This window comes from Pinus tabuliformis, chromosome 9 (assembly GCF_031772625.1).
Source record: "Pinus tabuliformis cultivar Carrire ecotype Pingquan chromosome 9, CPIR1, whole genome shotgun sequence".
Taxonomy (NCBI): domain Eukaryota; kingdom Viridiplantae; phylum Streptophyta; class Pinopsida; order Pinales; family Pinaceae; genus Pinus; species Pinus tabuliformis.
Window position 1 is genome coordinate 1,357,463,726 of NC_142307.1, and position 13,531 is coordinate 1,357,477,256.

Sequence of the window (13,531 nt, forward strand, 5' to 3'; positions counted from 1 at the left end):
ATAATATATTGTTGTTATTAAAGAGAGAAAATAACCTTAATGAAAACCATTTAAAGTAGAAAAGAAATATGCCACATTTTATTTAGATGCACGTCAAAAGTTCCTCTTCATATTGTCATAGGCGTTGTCATTGTCTCTTTAACTATTGTGACAAGCCCCTTTAACCTTGTTTGATTACGGAGATGAGTTCTAACATAAAATGTTTCTCTTTGTAATAATTTGCTATAAGAATTGCTGCTTGCATAAAGAAATGGGTCTCTAATCCCTGATTTTTATCAATCTGCCTGACTTTAGGCACTAAGGCTGCAGAATTGTATTAATAAGGAATATGAGTGAGATTTTTTTTTGCAAGTTGATTCCAATTACCAAAATTCTAGAGACCGGAGTTGGTAATAGGATTTGTTTTCATATTGTTTATATCTTTTTACACTACAAACATATGGGAGAGATAAATGAAACCGATATCCCAACACCAATAATATAATTTGAAGCCAGTATCCTAGATTTCTTTTATGGTAACGCCAGCAGGTTCAGGGGACATCCAAAGGGAAAATGATCATGCTGCAGGCTACAACTACACCCTTGAGTTTCTATGAGTCTTCTTCAAGGTAGTTGAGATTTCCTCTCCAATAATTTGGCTTTGTTATGCATATTATCAATGAAACTGGAACTTTCATTCCCACTTAGCCCATTTTCAAAAAAGTTCTCTCCTTTTGATTTCACTAGTTCAAAATCTACCACTCTGGAAACCATCCCTTTCAAAGTAGTCTTAATGAAGAACCATCCTTTAGGACATGGGACCAACCAACTCGTCCTACAACAGTTTTCATTCTGCCAAAGTTAAATAAGGAGTATTTAGCAATAAGGATTATCTTCCTGTAAAGTGTGTTACAGTGTTAAAATTGTGCATCTGAGTGTATTTCGTATAGATAGGTTGAATGTCCCATGTGCAGGTTCGATCGAGGCTTTGTGAAGTTCAGAGTATTTGGTATACTTATTATGAACAGGTTGTTCTGAAGGTTTTCAATTGAAAGAATTGAGAAACCGAGCATTGTAGGGAAGATTTCTGAGCTGATGCCAAGGAAAAAATGATTTGGAGGAGTTAAGCCGAAATGCCGAGTATCGAATCACTCCTACGTGCACTAATCAATTTGAGTTAGTTACCCTTGACCCTGAGATAGGACGAATACTGTAATTGATGGCTCTCAAGTTTGGGCACTTGCTGGCGTTCATTCAGAATTTGGCTGATCCATGCTTGTATGTTTATAGCTGCTCGCGCATGGGTTCAAGGTTATATGGCATAAATCCTATTCGAAGATTCAGGAGGGGTTACGATTTATTTTCTTTTGAGGAAGGTACTCGATTTTTAGCCCTATATGATAATCTAACCTCTAAGGTTGCAGTACACAAGTTTGATGATTCTTTCCGCAAATTAGATTGGACAGGGGTAGATGTGGATCTCCATAAATTTTTGGCATGGGAACCGTAACCTGGATGCATCTGATACCGGGAAAAAGGGAATTGATCCTGATTGATGATACAAATAGGGTTAGGGTGGTGGAACTCCATCAGCAACCGATGATGAAACCTAGGCTACTAATTCTTCCTTCACCTGCTTCAGTAGCTCTTGTTTCTGTGGATGGATTATTTTTATTTCTCCTTGGCAAGCCAAACAACAATGAGGAAGTAGTAGAAGCTATTGACTTTTCTGTCATGGTGGAGATATATGTCTTGGTTGATGTCATGAGCTACTTGAGGACCATTCCCCTAAACAAAAGAGTCAGATATTTGGGAGAGCTTCAAGATTGGAATCTTGTTGATGTTTCCTTGTGTAATTTTATGGGTAAAATTTCAACCTGAAGAACACAATTGGTTGTTGTGGTCGGTTAACTATTTTTGGCATAACGTGAAGGTTGAAAATAATTACAGATAAAAGCAATATGTCTATAGAATAATGATGAAGAACAAATCAAGGAAATCTTCCACAAGAGTTGGTAACAATGAACAAATATGCCCCAGTTCTAATAGGAGGTGCAAAAAAATCTTGTCATGATCTTGAAATGAAGGAAAGAAAAGTTGCAGAATTGATTACTTCCTCTGCTCGAAAGCATAGAATTGTTCATGTTTCTACCAGCCTTGTTTCTCCCAATCGTCAAAATATTGGAGGCAACAGTGCCACGACTGTAAATGCCAATACAAAGTTGGGTGATGACGTTTTTCAGGATCTGAGATTAGCATTTTCTAACATTGATGACCCATGCATTGAACGAAAGAAATCACATCCATCTGTCATTGGGACAATATTTTCACCCGTTTTTCATATGTCAAAGGATGCTAGCAGTGGAACTACAACAACATGTATAGCTAATCAAGGTGAACTTATGGTCAATAAAAATCAGTTGCTAAAGAAAAGAAATGAGAACAGGGATTCATGTGAAGAACATAAAAGGAGTGTAAAAGATACTTCTCCAAATTCAGGTGACATACGAAAAGAAACTTTGACCATACTTTCTACGGATGTGGTAGAAGCAGTGCAAGGGTCTGAGACAAATTCGGGTAATCTTCCTGATGATGATCTTGATGGTTCACAAACAGCTTTTGATGTGGCTCATAATGGCATTGAGTGGCCTCTTGATGATCAAAATGCATCAGATGTTCATAGGCATGGTTCAGAATCAATCCAGGAAGGTTTTGTTAAGTTCAGATGGAGCATCCTTGTTTCTAGCAATGCAGCAAACTAAATTGTTGAAGTGCAATGATGAGGCCAACCAAGAATCCAGAGTTGCTGATGAAGATGATGAAATCGATGATTTTGATCCATATTTATTCATAAAGAATTAGTTTTGCAAACCAGTGGTACTGATTTGGGGTTCGCCCCAACAGTGGTGGTTATGTAAGACATCATCAGGTGTCTCATCTTGGAGAGTTTACCAAGATTTTTTTTTTCCATAATATATTCAAGAAACAAATTAGAAATAGAGAGAAAAGGAAGCTATAGCAGTCAGCGAAACTTCATTACAAGTAACCTGCTTTGATACATTGTACCTTTTGTTCTCCATAAAAGCCTGAAGAAAGTGATCAGGAACGTATGCTTGTTTTCTTTAAGTTGTGCAAAAGCTAGACCAAGAATTTTACCATCATTGCAGCTTCAATGACATCAGTGAAACCAAGGAATGCTTAGACAAGCATGACCTCCTTCTAGTGTCTGTTGTATGCCAATATAGTATGTATGTCCCATAGGTGATGACATCGAGCAGCAAGGGATGTCGATGGGTCCACAAATGCTTAAAAATACAACAATCTAGTTCCCAAAAGAGATGAGAGATGAAGACCGTTGGCAAGGTGAATGCAAAAGCCTAATCATCAATGTCTGATCATCAAATCTAATCAATTTTCAATGTATTAACCTCATGGAAGTCTGTAGTTGTATTTCAATTATCCACAAGCTTACGTTCCTAGGTTGATGGATTCATGTTTGAAGGGATTTTCTCCTGTAAGAGGATACATGACAAGTTCTACGGGTTCAACATTGTGAAAATCCTGAAATCACACCCCATAAACAAGCTTAGCATTAATTTCTGTATAGTCAACAAAGGTCCTAATAAATCTAAGATAAACTCATCCCGCTGTGTTCTCACGTTGGTGCTCTCATTTAGGAAGTTCTCCAAAACGTTGAGGATTAGAGAAGCAAATGCACAGTCGGTCTCCACAATAGAAGACCGACATATGATGCCAAGCTATTTTCATATGCCAATTTCAAACGACATAAAAGTTGAAATTACGGCTCTATGGTGGTATACCAAAACAAATCAAGGTTATGTTGCATTAACTCCAAGAAAATGTTATGTTAGCAACCTTTGTATCATCCAGAAGATGATGATGCATCTATATGTGCGTAAGGGGACTGCTTCCAGGATACAGCCAAGCTCTGTGCTGCCTCCAATTTTTACCCGGATAATCTCCCAATCAGACTCTAACCACCTGATAGAATAAGGACATCCGGCTAGGGATAACCAACCATGGATAACCAAAAATGTATAACGAATAAAATCTGGAACTTAAGGGACAAATGGAGCACTTGTGATTGATCCAGAGGATATGGACCAGGCTGGACTCCAACCTCCAAGAGGCAGAGTTCGAACAACACAAAGACTCCGATCAGAGACATCAGACCCGATATAAACGCCCTGAAGGGAGAAAAAAAAAGGATTCTAACATTGCTGAGTTCCCTGATGATTTTTGTGTTGCGGTCAAGATGCTAGATGAAAACAAAAAACAGGCAGACGATGAATTTCAGAGTGAAGTTGAACTAATGAGAAAAATTAGGCATCCAAACCTCGTGTCTTTGTTGGGTTTCTGTGTCCATGGGAAGACAAGGTTGCTAGTATACGAGCTTATGCAAAACGGTTCTTTGGAAGCACACTTACATGGTCCATCTCATGGATCTGCACTTACATGGCATCTGCGAATGAAGATTGCTTTGATACCACGTGAGGCGATTTAAGATCTGAAAATAGGTGCAAGGTGGGCTTTGGATGGAAAATTTGAAGAATCTATATATTAGGATTATGAGTCCTTACGAGGGTTACAAGTTCTTATAGCGGAATTTGGGTTTAATGGGTTTTGGGTCCAGATTTTGAACCAAATCTCAATACCATGTGTAAGGCCCTATCCTAGGGTCTTCTAACAGATCTATTTCTCTGGAATTTAAATGCAATAAGAGGCAATGATTTACTTTCTTACAAGACTTTTTAAACAATGAAAATTTTACCATTTACATTCTAATCCCTATAACTTATAGTGAACATTTCATTTCAATAAATTTACATGAGTAATCTATAGAGGAATACCTGTACCGGTGACCGATGGAGATGCCCTTGAGCTGCTGATCCTGCTGAAACGCTCCTCTTGACTAACCCAACTGGATTTACCTCCCAGCCAACTAGGAAATAATTCCTAGCCCAAGAAACCTCCACAGGTTCCCTAGCCCTCCGAGCCCAAGTCCAACCAGATGTAATGTGTCCTAGATGAATAATCCAGATCAAGATAAGCAATATTTCCCTCCTCTCAACTAACCCAAGAAACCTCCACATGTTCCTAGGGTCTCCAAAATCACACTCAACTAACCCAAAAAACCTCCACAGATTCCTTAGGTTTCCAAATCACAGCCAACCCAAAACCAAAGCAAGACCCAACATCCCCCCTTTTCTCCCTTCCTCCTTCCCTTTTTATACCCTCCCTCTCTTCTCCACCTCAACCACCTCTCATTAATGTCGTTAACTTCTCCTCCATCCTTACAGTTGACTTCTCTTCTCCCAAGTAAATTTGAGAGTACATTTGGGAATGTGATATATATATATATATATATTGGTAATTAAATGGAGAGGACCATGTCTTCTCCCAAGTAAATGTGAGAGTACATTTGGGAATGTGAGATGAATATATATATTGGTAATTAGATGGAGAGGACCATGTCTTCTCCCAAGTAAATGTGAGAGTACATTTGGGAATGTGAGATGAATATATATATTGATAATTAAATGGAGAGGACCATGTATTCTCCCAAATAAATGTGAGAGTACATTTGGGAATGTAATATGAATATATATATTGATAATTAAATGGAGAGGACCATGTCTTCTCCCAAATAAATGTGAGAGTACATTTATGAATGTGAGGTGAATATATATATAATTTGAAATAATGAAAGGAGACCATATCCTCCCTAAGATTCAACTTGAGATGACAAGTTGGGAATTTGAATAATAGCAACAATGAATTTTATATTAGTAAATAAATTTATAGTTTCCAAAATGAAGGTATTCACTAATATTTCTCAATATTTTCAGGTGATGTAAACATTAATAAAATTTGCATGATAAGATTGAAGTGAGGCATTACATTAACCGTTCCCATGTATCTGTTTCCAACATAAATGCCCTTCTCGTGCTGCTCTTCCTTCCCTTTACGCATTAATTTTCTGATTAAGCCAACCATCAACGACCTCTAATGTAATGGTCGTCCTAAATCCTTGTTAAGTATTCATATCCCCCGTTACATTTTCCTTCTTCTACAATCATTTCACTGTTCTTGTCTACAAATTCTTTATTTCGTCGAGCATGTAACTGGAAGTATCCTCTTAGCTACCTCTGCATTTTTCTTCCCTGCACCATTACAGCTTTGTTATACCCATGGCTCCAAGGGAGAAGGATAAAACCTCTCCCAACTCCTATGCAACTCCAAAAACCCCAAAGGCCTCTAATGCCTTGGACTTGGATCATATCCCATTAGATGATCAATACTTTAAAGTTGTAGACATCGAATGTGAATTCAATTTGTTCGAATGACACAATTGGCTGAAGCAAACCTATTTTTATTATGAGGATGAAACAAACTTCTGGGAATCTAGTTTACCTTTGTACATGTTTCGCCAGACTCATTCCTTTCCTGACCTGGTTATTTGGTGCCAATCCAAATTTAATCCCTTACAAAGAACAATTGTAGCTCAGAATGGAGACATTCTGATAACTATTTTTGTTGAAACCATAAACAAAATGCTTCTGATACCTGACAGTGACTCCCTTAGTTTTTTCACCACTGTAGCCCTAATTGACATGTATCACAAGCTAAATTTCCCTCGGAGAGCTCAAATCTTTTAGATCTTTCTCCCAGAAGATGTTGAGCTCCCCAAGAAGAATCCTCCTTACCCAACATCTATGTTCCCTGAAGAGCCAAACATATAATTTCTCTCATTTCTTGTTTCTTAGGCTATCAATCAGACCAATGGGTAGATGAAGCCATCCTATGCTATTTGTCTATCTTTTCCAAAGAAAATAAGCCCGCCTTCATGTATAACTACAGCCAATTTTTGGCTGAAGCTATGCATGAGCAATTGATGAACCTAACTACTGAAGGAAAGTTTAAATACTCCTCAATTCTATTTCATATGTTTATTTTTCAGCAAGGAGATAGGTTGCCTATTGTTTTGTACAAGCAGGATGATCAATAAGAGAATCAATCAATTATTCACTGGACATCATTGATTAGGAAGAACTCCCTTAGTTTTTTTCTCCACTGCTGCCCTAATTGACCTGTATCACAAGCTGACTTTCCCTTAGAGAGCTCCAATATTTGAGATCTTTCTCCTTGAAGTTGTTGAGCTCCCCAAGAAGAATCCTCCTTACCCAGCATCTATGTTCCTTGAAAGATCCAAACATATAATTTCTCTCATTTATCACTTGTTAGGCTATCAATCCGATCAATGGGTAGATGAAGCCATCCTAGGCTATCTATCTATCTTTTCCAAAGAAAATAAGCCTGACTTCATGCATAAATACAATCAATTTTTGGCTGAAGCTATGCACGAGCAATTGATGAACCTAACTACTAAAGGAGTGTTTAAATACTCCTCAATTCTATTTCATATGTTTATTTTCAGTAGGGAGATAGGTTGCCTATTGTTTTGCACAAGTAGGATGATCAACATGAGAATCAATCAATTATTCATTGGACATCATTGATTAGGAAGAACTCAACGGAGTTCAGATTCTCTGATGTCATAGACTATTTCATTCACCCAATTACACAGCTCCTTAGTAGTTAGAGTGAAGCCAGGATCAGCTCAGAAATTAAAAGGATCTTGCACCTCAGTGATCAAGTCAGAACAGGATAGTGGTACCTTTACCAGAATTACACAAAGACCCGAGTATATGCTTGTGATTTAGCTCCATATAAGTTGCAAAAATATGTTCCAATGAGAATCTTTTCTCTGGACTATATTAGGCAGATGATGAACATGGATGAGCTCCATTTCATTCCAAGGAAGAGAAGATCGCAATTTAAGATAAAGGCACAGGTTATATCATTCATCTGTAATACTAGAACAGTTGGTTTAGAGGGAGAAGCTATTTTGAAACAAATGGGTTTCCAACCCAGCTTTACCTAGTCCTATGATCCATTCAACATTATTTCAGACTTAAGGGTGGAACTCAAAACCACTCCTTATAATCATACACCTAGGCCAGAGATTGAGAATTTTAGAAATCAGGAACAATGGGAAGAGAATACTCTTCAAGAAGCAGAAGAGCAAGTTTTACCTCCTTGAACTCTTCAGACTCCTACTTCTCAAACTAAACATGACAAGAGGCCTAGGGAAGGATCATCATCATCAGCAATTGGAGAGAAGGAATTCATCCATTACAAGAATAAATCAAGGATTGAATCAAAGGGCACTACAACTACTACTACAACTCAGGGTTATAAGGATCATATCATCATCAATTTGGATGATTCACAGGTTTATGTAGGGACAAAGGACCTATTATTACTACTCCTTCTTCTTCTCCTACTTCACAGAATTTGCTAGAAATTACTCAATCAGCATGAATAAGTGAAACAAAGGAGTCAAATGTTTTCACTAACTTCCTTAAAATCAAGCAGAATAATGAAGCTTTGAAAGCTAATGTTTATGCACAGTTTTGGAAGCAGAATTCCACATCACAACACAGATTATTGATAGCATTTGACAGTGAGAACGGATCAATGCAAATGGAATTTTTGTAGGCTCAAGTCCCTTTTCCTAAAATTTCTTCTGATTATAAGAAGATTGTATTTACTTTTGATGCAGATCAGATACATCCAATTGAACAAATGGACGTGCATAGGAAGTAGGGTGAGATGTTATTCTCAATCATGACCAACACCGTTATGGCATTGTCAAAGCTTAAAACTGCTCTGGAAAATGTGCAGTCACAGTTGAAGATTGAGAAAATATCATCTTTACCTAAAGGAAACAAGGTTAAATCATTGGAGGACTTAATAATTAAAATTGGATATGACCCTCATGATGTCAAAGCTGTTGAAGATATTATGAGGAAGAAGAACACATACATTGCATTATTGAGAAAACAGTTGAAACTGCCTTCTACAGAGGACCCCCAGACCAAAGAGATAGCAGAGAATGAGCAACACAAGGAAGAAATGTTGAAACTAATAATTGAGCAAAATGTACAGATTAAAACCATGGAGAAGCAGATTGAGAAATTGCTTAAAGAAAAGGAGCAATTTACTCAGTTAGTTATAGCTCCCATCACTGTGTCCAGAATAGCAGGAGAGTCTACATCAGCCACAGGGGAATCTTCATCGACAACACAGGATTTGAACAAACTCTCATAGGATCTCAATCACCAGAGGCAAGAGAATGAAAGGCTTCATAAGAAATTTCAGAATCTAGAAGCTCATAAAATAAAGAATGATAGTTTTTATGTTGAGGAAATGCAGAAAACACATAGGTTGAACAGAAGAATTGATCAGTTGCAGAGTTAGTCATTGATGACTCAGACCTTGGCCCAAGCCAAGGAAAGCATATGGGCAGATATTAGTCAGGCCATAACTGAAGTATGGCCTTTCATTCATATCATTTTTTAGCAGGAGGAACTCATAAACATATGGCAGGTGGTCATTGATCAAGTGAAGCAACTACTCAAAAATAAACCAAGTGACGATGCAAACATGATCAGAGTTCTTAACTCAAAAACTAGGGCCGAATTGGAGTAGATTCAGATTCACAACAGAATAGAAACCATCTTGGAAATCAAGAAAGTGTTGCAAAAGAAGAATTTGATGACTCAGCTAGAAACCAAGTGTCAAACCTTGAAGACTTCAGTCCATATGTTTCATTTTAAATTCAATTTACTGAATCAGAGAGGATTGTAGGGATTAGTAGCCCCAAATGACAAGTTGACCAGTTTAGAAGAATACTTCCAGAAGCTTTATACCATAGCCACTGATAAATCAAACTTTGCAGGTATAAAGGGGCATATTACAGGGAAACAAGCATTAGAAGCTTTAGATTTTGATTTGATTATTAAGCATGAAATAAAACATATTTTTATAAATAAGCACACTTTTGAGAAATACACCGAGGTTGATGAAGTTTACAAAAAATTGGTAAATCTTTCCATATCAAGTGAAGACTGATGGGATCACTTGTGTGAAGTTATTGAGTAACTTTAATCAACAACTGAAGGACAACTGGGCAACACTTTTTGGGGACCACATCATCAATAGATTCCTAAAGGATAGGCCCTAGAATGGCACCAAATTTGCATTGATTTGGCCAATCCCGCATCATTAAGTAAGATGGGGCCCCTCCTTGAACCTTGAACCTTGAGCCTTGAGCCTTGAGCCTTCGGCCTTGATGGGGCCCCTCCTTGACCTTCCACAACCTTTATGGGACTCCTAAAACGGGTCCCCCTTCACCCCACCTTCCAACCATCCACCAATGGGGCCCCTCCAACCTTCTTTTTTAATATTTGCCTTTCCTCAACCCATACTGAGCCCACCTCGGCCCAGCCCCTCGGCCGCTCGGCCCTTCCGGCCCCTTCGACCTCGCCTTTGGATTTTCTTTTTTTATTTATTTTTTCCAATTTCAGATGTGCCAACACTTAGCAGTTTTCAAATTCCTACAATTTTGTACTATTTTTGTCATTTTGTTTTGGAAATATCTAGTATAAATTTTTGTATAAATAACTCCTCCTTCAAGTTATTAAGAGTTGAACCCTTGTATGAGAATTGAGAACAGAATTGTAACCAATCTGGAGATTTGCAAAGTGAATGAAAGGATTCTGAATTTGCCTACTATAGCTTTGTCTTCTTGTAAGTTTTCATATGTGCTTATTTCATTATGTATTGCTTCATAGATTCAAGTCTTTATGCAGAGATCTGGGTAAGATCATACTGAGTATCATTCAGTCTTAAATCCCCTATGAAGTTATCAACAATAACCAGGGACTAGCTTATAATACTATTTGTTATTATAAACTTCCCTATATCAATTAATTATCACACAAATATGCATTCATTTGAATATATTTTGTCCTACAGGAAACATTGTTTGCTTATATTCTTTGCTTATAACCAATCAAATATTTTGTTTGAATATTTAGCAAGTTATACCACCACATATTCTGTTATTCATTCACTTTAAATCAATTAACTATAGCTAGACAAATAACATCCCTTTCATCTAGTTTAGTAATTGTTAAGGCTTAAGCACCTGTTTTAAATAATTCATATCATTGGTCATCCATAAAATTTAAAACCAACAAAATATTTTAGATGCTCTGGCATGACTAACTGACCTAGATTCATCTTAGAGGACAACATCATACTGGCGCCGTTGTCGGGGATCGAAAATTGAACTATTTTCCCTAGGACAACGATTAAAACTTTTTCTTTAAGGTGAATAAAGAAATTGTAGGTTAAAAATCATTCACCTGGCGACTCCACTTGATTAAGATGGCTCCTTCAAAACATACCAGATCTCACTCTGACTCTCAAATTATATCTCCTTTATCTGATCCCGAGAGACTAATGAGAGAGGCCTCGTTTAGAAGGAGACTTGAACCTTCTGCTTCTTCTTTTGTACCATTACAACCTGAAGATAATCCAGCTTCTGATCCCTTTAGCTCTGTTCCATCTCAATTAGATTTGGTTGATCTAACACCTATGGTTTTATAACTTTTATCTAAAGGAGTTGATCTATAGTCAGCTCTCTTAGTCCAATCTTTGGAATCTTACAAACTTCCTGAAATATTTTCAGATTCTCCCAAGTCAGAGGGAGAACTAGATGTAAATTTATCGAAGCTAAAACAAACTTATTTTATCTCCCCCACTCATTATACATTCCCATCCACTTCTTCCCAACCTGAAGAAACCTTCTTTGTATATTCAAACCCACTATTTGAAAGTAAAAATTAGGTTGAAACAGAGGTTCAGAAGTTAGTAATAAAAACACCTTTGAAAACTTTTAGATCTCCTCCACTTTCCCATTCCCCTCCTCCCACTTTTACATCTCCATCTTCATCCCCTGCTTCATCATCCTCCACTACATCATCTCTTACCTCTTCTACTAAATCATCTTCTTCATCATCTTTAGATATGGCATTTCGACCTATATTTCAAGCTAGATATGTTGCCCTACACCTTCGTAACCAGCTAAATATTTTTCTTGATGGGTATTTGAAACACTTGCCCAGGTTTAATTTTGAAACTGGCCTAACTACAAAATATCATCTAGTTGCATTCCTAGATTTTGCAGATAATATGAATATAGAGCATGAGGATGTATACATGCGTTTATTTGTTTAGTCTTTAGAAGGAAATGTTAGGATATGGTTTAGGCAACTGAGGGTTGATTCTATTCAGTCCTGGAATGATTTAACAACTATATTCAAAAATCAGTGGGGTGTCAAAAAGGGTGCAGTTTACTTCCTTACTGAGTTTGAAGAGCTTAAAAGGAACCATGGAGAACATGTGGCAGATTTCATTAAATGATTCAATAAACTCTACCACAAAATATCTCCTGATTGTCAACCTCCTGTTGTAGCAGCAAACGTTAGGTTTTATAAAGCCTTTGATGATGACTTTGCATTCATGCTGACGGAAAGGATATCTGCTACCCTTCAGGATATGCAAAATAACGCTATAGAAGTTGAGGCTAACATATCAGCTTCATCTAAACTCAAAGCCAAGGGTGAAAACGCTGAAAGAAAAATGAAGTCTAAGGAGGAAGGAGCTTCCTCAAAGTCCAAAAACGATGATAAAAAAATAGATGAGATAACATCATTACTTAGAACTTATCTAATAGGATTTCTAAGATTGAAACTCATCCGAGAACCATACAACAAGTTGTTGTTAGACCACATAATCAGTTTAGAAGAGTCCCTCAAACTCAAATTTTACAGATGCATAACACTGATCAACATATCCAACCTCCTATGATGATTGATGACCAACAACCAGTTGATATTGGTCCTCTAATTTCCGAAGATATAAATAAATTTGATTCTACATCTGTACATAATGTTATTGTTCCTCACCCTTCAAATCAGTCTTCCCAAAATCAAGAAGATGATCAAATTTCCAAATATGAGGCTTTCTCTTAACTCCTAATTGGTGAATTAAATATAAGATACGATCTTAGACCTAGGGCAGGGCTTGGTAGACCTCCAAAATGTCCCATTCAAAATGAACCTCAGATAAAATCTGCTGAAACCCAGACAACTATCATTCAACCATTGAATCAAACAGGTGAAACAAGTCAAATTGATAAAAATTGTTTTGACGACCTTCAATGTTGAAAGAGAACTGGAAAGGGTTAAAATACCAGTTATCCCCTGCCTAAATTGTCAAAAAATCTAGGGTATATGAACCAAGTTTCAAAATGGATTCAGTCATCCAATGTGGATGTTGAAGGGGATGTGATAAGCCTGCAGGACGAAAAACCCTTAGTAGTTTTTGGTCCTAGTTCTGACATGATAGATGAGAATGTACCACTGTTTTATGTGACTCTGAAAATTCATGATTTCCTGCTATATAATTGTATGCTAGATTCTAGGGCTTCCCATAATCTAATGCCTAAAGTGATCATGGACCAGTTGCAATTAGAAGTCACTAGAACTTACCATGATATTTACACTTTTGACTCCAAGAAAGTTCCTTGTCTTGGACTCATTAAAGATTTGGTGGT

At 37.2% G+C, this 13,531-nt stretch overlaps 1 pseudogene; it reads left to right on the forward strand.

Moving 5' to 3' along the window:
- Nucleotides 1-1,954: 1,954 nt before the first annotated feature.
- LOC149153544 (uncharacterized) lies at nucleotides 1,955-2,841 on the forward strand (annotated as a pseudogene).
- Nucleotides 2,842-13,531: the final 10,690 nt, after the last annotated feature.